This window comes from Ischnura elegans, assembly GCF_921293095.1.
Source record: "Ischnura elegans chromosome 13 unlocalized genomic scaffold, ioIscEleg1.1 SUPER_13_unloc_4, whole genome shotgun sequence".
Taxonomy (NCBI): domain Eukaryota; kingdom Metazoa; phylum Arthropoda; class Insecta; order Odonata; family Coenagrionidae; genus Ischnura; species Ischnura elegans.
Genome location: NW_025791660.1, coordinates 2934522 through 2943109, shown reverse-complemented (window position 1 = coordinate 2943109; position 8588 = coordinate 2934522). Strand labels below are relative to the sequence as shown.

Below are 8588 nucleotides of genomic sequence, written 5' to 3'. Positions count from 1 at the left end.
ATACTTCCCTTACTGAATACTCTAAATCTATAAAATAGTCTACGGAACTGCTGAAAGTTTGGCATCCATTTTATCATTGCTCTGGATGTTTGTCGGCCTGGTCGTAAGAAACCCATAAAAAGCTTACTTGATAAGCGCCTTCCGTATTTCTTCCTTTCACCTTATCTCAATAGCTTATAATGTGCTAGCTGGGATGAAATTATCACAATCCCAAAAACCCTGAAAACAATACTCTGACTTTTAAAGTTAAAGATACGATCCACAGTGAGCTACTCTTCAAAGTGAGGTGATAGGAGTATATTTCTGAAAGTGGATAAGACTATTTAGAAATCTCCGTTACCATGGGATGAGGTCCAAAGAATGCTACATTCGCTACAGTGCGTTCTCGAGGAAAGTGCTCCGGAGCAGAGGTCGACAGGCGATACGTTCGCCACGAGAATTTCTTTTCGAAGCGGTCAAGAGCGAAGTCAAAATGGCGGAATGAACAAGGGCAGGCTAGCTGGATTATGACATGGAGAAGATTGTTTCAATTTTGACTAGAGGCAACCAAGGTCATTGAATATTAGTGGTTATTGTCGAATATTATTAGAATAAACTTTATTTGGAAGATAGTGGTTCCACAAAGTAAAACAAGGAACTTGGGGCTCATTTGTCTCGCCTAACCCCGCATACCTCTTCCTTTATAAACCCATTACCTTACTAAGGAGAAATGTGGGTGATCTACAGTTTAATAACTTGTAATATTTCATTTATTATGACTAGTGACTATTATAAAACTTTAATACATTCTATTTAATTCATATATCTTCTTTTCCTTCAAATTTTACTTCGTGGCATGAGATGATGTGTCTAAATATGTTCTTACAATCGTTTCTACTTCTGCATGTCCCTTTAAATATTTTTTTGTGGCCTTCTGTGCGTAAGGGGTGCTTCCAGAGGCTTTGAGTTTATTTTGTAGGAGATAGGAAAATGTCTATGGAGAGATAGTGCTTGCTATGTACTCATTTAAATCACAGTTACATTAATATCCTATCTGTGAATGCCAGTGTCTTCCTATAATTAGTATTATGATCAACATATGAAAATTATTGTACCAAAATTCTCTCTTTAATATTAATGATTGAAAATCACACCAAAACAAACGCAATGATAACCATATTAAAAATTTTGTCTTTTTTTAACAATCAGGGGGCAACTAAGGTAATTTTATTCTTTAATAGGAAACAGACTTGCTTTTTCTAATTTTCAAGTAGAAATATTCAACGTTTAATGAGTGAAAGATAGTAAATTTTTGCTCCAGTATAATAAATACAATATGAGGCCGCCTCTAAAATCTGAATAGGCTATATTCTTTTTTTACTGAAGAGTCAGGGGGAGATATGAAGTGGATGGGAGGAGTTCATAAGGAAGACAAGCAGGGGTGGTGTGGGATGATTGGGGCTCTCGGCTGGGGCTAAAGATCCTATCTTTTATTTCCTTACCCGGGGTGCCCTGCCTTGGAATACTTAGGAAACCCTTTGCTAAGAAATGGATTTTGACAGGGTTCTGCTTCTCAATAACTGGATATAAGTTTATGAAGAATAACAATTTCGTAAGATCAAGTTCTGTGAAAAGTGGAAATATCACAGCTCATAAAATTCAATAATGTATTAGTGCTGTTTTTCTTCAACATCCGATGTGTTATTAACAGATGACCAAGTGATTAATTAGAAATTATTCCTTTGCTAAATATTGAGCACACTTAAGGTGTTCTTTAGATATAATTGCCTCGGTGATTGAGGAATTGGTCGTGCCTGCGGCCACGATTTGCTATACCTTCTTCATAGGATGTATCCGCTAATGACTTCCATCAATTTTGGCTTTGTTGTGAATCTCATCGCCCTTTCGTAAATGCTTCCATCCTAGTAACGTCTTGACTTCAGCGAAAAGTGTGAATGATGGATGGATGGAGATAAGAGGATCACCAATTATGCATGTCAGATGGAATCTTTTAAAAGGGGCTATTGTCCATTTTCAATGTATCTCAAGGTTACGCAGTCGATTCGGTAGTCCCGTGGTTAAGTGATGTTACATAATATAAGTGATGGTGTGTATGGGGAAGGCAATAGAGAACTAAGATAATTTGCATTTCTTAGAGGAGATAAGGAAGTGAGGAAAACCTGGACTTCGCTTGATTTGACAAAAGAGAAATTACACTTTACTTGCCGTTCAGAAAGTAACAATGCAAATATTTATAATTTTTTGATGTATTTCCATCCATGGCATCCGCTATTAAGTTGTTACTCAGGAACATTTTTTTGTTTGAATACAAGGGGGCAGCACATTTCCACAACAATTCAATGCGTATGACCCATTTCGGCTCACAGAGTCATCATCTGATACAAGATTGTGCTTTAGTTGTTATGTTTGCACACTGTTATTGACAAATTTCAAGGTAATAATTTGATATTCATTGTTTCTTTGCAGTCAACATTTCATCCTTTCGTAGCAACACTGAGATCGTGTGTTACTCCTCGCTGACCAACGCTACCACGCCTGGTTCCCATTGGCCACTCCCTGTATTATGAATCCAACATACTCTTAAATAATTATTTCATTCTTTCGAAATAATGGCAAGGAATATTTCTGCTAGTGGCGCTGAGCAATTTGTTGAGGAGAGGCTTCTTGCTGGATTGGTGAATGGTTCATTACTCCAGCATAAAGAGCTGCTGGAGATGTTGGAAGATGTCGATGTTCGTTATCCACGGCAAAGAACACTTGCATGTTGGTGTGGGACTAGGTAGGGCTGATTGGGTGCAGGAGTTACTGGCGAGAGGGGCCGACACAGACATTACAGATGACAGTCAACGGAATGCATTGTCTTCGGCTGAGGAGATGGTGCGGCAGTTCCCTGAGGATGTAGAACGCTCAAAAGTGCTGAATTTGGTGACATTGGTTCACAGGAGAGACCAAGTTATTATGCGTCGTCTCGAAGCATCTTCAAGTAGGACCACTGATCATGTGACACCCGTGGCTAGCCCAGAATGTGATACTGCATCTCTCAAGTCCTCCGTTGATTCATTGAGGCGAGAGATGAAATCTCTTGTGCGACAGCTGAGCTCATCGTTGGAGGAACTGAAAGCGCAAGTGTTTGGACGCGATGCACTGTTGCGTTGTCTGGAAGAATCTGTGACGTCAACAGCGGAGGATGTGATGTGTATCAAGTGTGGTCTTAGTGGGGAGGCATCTATAAGTCAACCTACATCCGATCCGGTCGTAGCAAGGCAGGAGTGTGTGGACGCCATGCTGCAAAAGACTAGGATAGTGTATGGAAGTGGAGTTGATAAAATGCGTAGATTGTATGAGAGACTGTATGATGAGGATGAATATACTGCTTGCATAATTAAATATTTGTGTGGGAATGATTGGGTGAAAGTGATGGTGGATATGGAATCTGATCGCATTGGAAGGATGAAGGAGAAGTTTGTGGATTTGGATGGGACTGAGGAGGATGGGAGTGATTGGTATTCATTTTGTGATTTTGAGAGTGAGACTGTATATCTGGGTGCAATGGATTGTTCTGGTGATTGGGAGAAATTCATATGTTCTAGGTTAGCTTGGGCCCTCTCACAATTATCCCTGAAATTGGTGTTTGATAATGAGGGGAGGCCATATAGCAAGGGAGATGTGGAACGAGAGCGAGAGTGGATGAGGGCTATAGAAGAGTTGGAGGAGAGGAGGAAGAGGGGAGAGGAATTATATGGGGATATCAATTATGCATTGAATCAGAACACACTGAATGCAAAGGTATGTTGGCTGGCTGCAGCTGTCCCTCGGATTATCGCTGATTATGGATCCACAAGAGGAAGAGCTTTTCTGCAGAAGAATTTTCCCTTCCTCTTCTCTCTCTATTCTAACAATGTGGTGGGAACACTTCTAGCCAGTGCAAAGGTGGGTCTTGTGTCTATTTATTACAGTTTCTTCTTTACATCATTGTCTTCATTAAAACATTGAAATCATTATTTGAAGCTGTATCAGCAATTAAATCGGTAAGTAACAAATGTAAATGCTAACAAACTTTTGAATAATTGAATGATTTGTTCGTAATTTAATTTTCCATGATTTCCCAAAAGTGGGCAACTCAATGGTTTTGCAAGTAGAGGTGAAATGAAACTTCTGGTACATTGGAGTTCATCCTCTCATGTGTTCTCTAAGTAGTTTGATTTAATGGGTGTCGGGTTTTGTAGTATTAGAATATTTTAATGCAATTCATTTTAGGCAAACATTCTACTTCTCAATATTCCAACATGAAGATTTCTTGTTAAAAGGTAATGTTTTTGAGATCTTATGTGTCATAAGTTTAAGAAAGTGGCTTCAAAACTAACAAACTCTAATCTAATGGATAAATATCGAAGTTAAAGATAAAATAATACAAGGAAATTGAAGAGTCCCTAAATTCAAATCTATGATGTATCAATCTAGTGATTTTTTTGTGAATTCCAAACAATAGTGAAAGTCTTCCAATATTTTTCACTTATAAAATGAATGATTCTTGTAGAACATGGGTTTGTTCGAGGATGTTTAATAATTGTTGCTTATGGATACTGCCATTGCATTCTTGTAAATGGAAGTAATATTTATCTCACTACGAATATTGACCTAATTTTGACATTGCATTTTGTTTGTGATTGCATTACTTTTCAATCCATTAATTTATATTTTCTGTTTCAGAGATGAATTTGGACTGATACACTTTTGAGATTGTGATGGAGCTAGTCGTGAAGATGAATATTATGTTTACATTCATTATTGTGTATTTCGTGCAATCGTAACACCTATTTTATGATTATAAACAGACATATTTTGATTTCATGTTTGCTACATGTTACTTTTTCATGTGGTAGGTAATCACATTTTGAGATGCTTGATGTTTTAATCTTCTGGACACATAATTTAGTCAGTCTTTTCCTAGTCATGCCGTTGGGATATTTGTATTTTTGATAATATATCATATTGCATCGCATTTGCGCTGTTAGTAAATGGAAGGAATGGACCATTTTGGCTTACCAATGTAATGCTACAATTTATCTGAAAGCCATTGTGCACATATATCTATTTGGAACATATACAGCTCTTTCCAGATTTATAATCATATTTTGCCGGATGTACTCATGTTTGTGTAGCCCTTTGATAAATATTAGTTTGTTTTGGTTCATTGCTCTGACCTTTTTGGCCTCATTCACTTGTGAGACATTTCCCTGTAGTTTGCAATTATAATGATGTAAGCATAACATTGTGTAGTAGGCAAAACACTATATTCGTCAAAGATTATTAATTTCAAAGATATGCTATACAATTGAAATGTGGTATAGAATATCAATTTACAATCTTGTCATATTTGACATACAATAGTTAAGATGGGATTTTTTTTCCGTTTTTACAAGTTGGAAGGCCTTTATGAAATGTCGTAATTAAGTAATTAAGTTCTTAAATTCATTTTCCTACATGTTTGTGACCTTAGTCCATTTATATTCTTGCTGGTCTTTTTCAAACATTCACTGACGTTAGAGAAGATTATTGCAATCATTCATGCACGTATATATTTCCAACATTCACATATCCTTTGTATAGTATTCATTTGAGTGGAAATGTGCATTTTCTTATTTATAAGCAAACAGTAAATGTCTCGTAATCCTCAGGATTGCTGCTTGGTTTTCAAGGATTTAAGTGAATGTAATGGTTAAACATGTTGCCAGTTCTATTCATAAGAAATATAGCTATTCCTTTTTCATGGCTTTGTGAGGCCTCCTTTCTTTGAGTTTCATCGTATATCTAGGGCATATTTTTTAAAATGGCTCTTCATTTGTCCAATCTCCATTTGGTAAATGGGTTGGGTTTTTTTATTTCTTTTTATGTTTCACAATTTTACTTTCTATCTATTTTCGGCATACATATTTGTTACACGATGGTTTCCGTAATTTTATTTTTTGTTAAAAAATATCTATTGTCTCTCTGCTACCTGGGGGTAACAGAAATGTGGTTCATATGATGTGTAGTTTTTTTCAAAAGAAAATCCATTTGCAATAATTGATTTTTCTAAGGTATTTCTGAATTGATAATTTTACCTGTGCTACACCACTCTTTTTGGTAAGGCAATATTAACCATCCAGATTTTGTAAATTTGATCCATTAGATATAAATATAATATATTAATTTCGTTAACTAATCTGCAGTAGTGTCATTATATGTGGATTAAAAAAAATATTATATAATCATATCTGGTGGTAAATAATTTACATGTAAATTGCTTTACGATTATTTTCTTGTAATTGATAATCTAGGATAATGAATGCATATCTATGAAAAAAACAATGCATTTCTGAATAATTCTCTTTTGAATTTTTCTCAGTTGGCTTATCTCTGAAGAGGAATTGCAAGATATCCTCACTTAAGGTATTGCTTGTTCTCATTTATTTTGCATTTTTTTCATCACATTTATTTTTCTTTTAAAAAATGTCATGATACTATGAGGAAGAAATGTATTTATTTTTTTCAATAATCAAATGGATTATCATGTATTTGTAAATGTATGCATATTGTTTCTATAATTAAATTACTTATGTAATATCACACTATATTCTGTACGATGCCATTCAAGGAACATTTGTAGAAATAGCATTTCATTTAATGTGATATGATTAAACCAGTTTTTTTTATTTTTGCTGCAAACTGTTATGGACCTTTATCCAATATTGCATTTCATGCTCCACACAGATAACATAAATTTTGTAATGCTCAAAGTTTCAGTGATTTGTTTTGGTTTGAAATGAGTATATCCCGTAAGGTGTATCAGATTCAATGATGACAAATTTTGTAAGAAAGTGCAGAAGGACCTCCTGATGTTCACCTCTTATTTGCCATGATGCTTTTTAGTGCTGTGCTCCATAACCCACCTTATCCTTAAAAATTTTAAGTATAATCGCTAATCAAAGGTAGATATTATTATGTTTTTTAAATTTTGTTATGCATATGATATGAATCCATTTTAAGAGTAAAAGTAATAATTACCCAGCTCAACCCGCAGTTATTGTAACTACATTGCATTTACTACCAATCATGAGTTTATAAACTAGGACCTCCTTTCCCTACGAATTTTAATGTGGTATTTTGAATTTGCATTATCATTTATGTACAGACCTTTTTATCTATTTACTACACTCCCCAATAACTCGAGGCATTGGAATAGTATTTTTTTCTGCTGAAACGTTTCCCTTTTGCCCAATGTAAGCACAGAACATGTATTGCTGTCTACAGTGACATTTGAGTTATCATTCCATCAAACAATACTGACCTACAGCTTCATCAAATGCTTGTTTTCACGTTTCCCTCTGTTTTATACTGATGTTTCCACTAAATTATATCAGGCACCCCGTATCTATTTTCACGTATGAAGGCAGTGTAAAAAATCCTTTTTCTTTCAAAACAAATGTAGTTCTTTAAGATGTAAGGAAGTTATTGAAAAACATATGCTGAATAGTGGGATCAGGGAAAAATTGAGAAATTTGCTTAATTAATAAAAATGCTTATTTTCATGTTTCTCTCGGTTTTATGTCGACGTTTTTATTATATTCTATCAGACACTTCCGCATTCCAGTGCCACAAATCCTTTTTCTTTCAAAACAATAAATAGTATGCGCGATATAACGAAGTCATTGAAAACATGCGATTGTTAGTAGGTTCAGGGAAAACCTTGAGAAATTCCAGAATAACACTTGCTTCCTAGCCTAACTTTCGATCAAAGTCGTTTACCATCGTCTGGTTGAATCCTAAAGTCGTCTAAAAACATAATCACTGAAGTTTATAGCCAAATCTAAACGGCTTGTTTTTAAAGAAAAGTTTAGCACTGCGGCGAAGTGACGTATCATTTGCTCATCAATTGACAAATGATGCGCAAGTATTCCGAATGTAAAAAATTTAAAATTCAAGTCATCAAATATAGGCCAAGATTTACAAATCTGTCTTTTTCGTTCAGACAGGATTTGTTTGAAAAGTGTATTTTTTCAATAATATAAATATTCTTTGGCTCAATGATTTCCAAACCAAATCCACGCCTTATCGTCGTCTTTTGACCAACATATTGTTGTGAAAGTCAGTGATAATTAAATCACATAAAAAACGGAATTTTTCTGATATATTTTATTGACAGACGCATAATATGCCTACTGTGGTCAATAGAATATCTATTTGAGAAATACGTAATTTTTCTTACACAAAATCATTAAAAGACCTGGTGAAATTTTTTAATTGAAGGGTGTCAACTCAATTCTTTTTTAATTTCTTTCCGCACATTACGATTTAAGAATAAGGAGAAATAATTAATGCAATATTTTAGTTCTTCCTCTACTCAGGACACAACTCCGCTTTTTGAAAATGAGTTAACTGTAGAAAGAGGACCGCCATGATGCACTACACCAGATGTCTCTTCCTTTATTTCAAAGGCTCCGTCAATATCAGCATCTATATTTACGTCACCAACCTCATTTTCAAAATTGATGAGTGTACAAATTTTGTGTGAACGAAGTGCGAAGCGCTTCGTTCGCGTGGTCAAC

General features: G+C 35.1%; 1 long non-coding RNA gene across 1 annotated transcript; it reads left to right on the top strand.

The window, feature by feature from the left end:
• The first annotated feature begins 3822 nt into the window (after positions 1-3822).
• On the top strand, positions 3823-5968 carry LOC124173060. Its single transcript, XR_006868369.1, has 2 exons — positions 3823-3930; positions 4711-5968. It is a non-coding gene; the product is annotated as an uncharacterized LOC124173060 (long non-coding RNA).
• The last annotated feature ends 2620 nt before the right edge of the window (positions 5969-8588 follow it).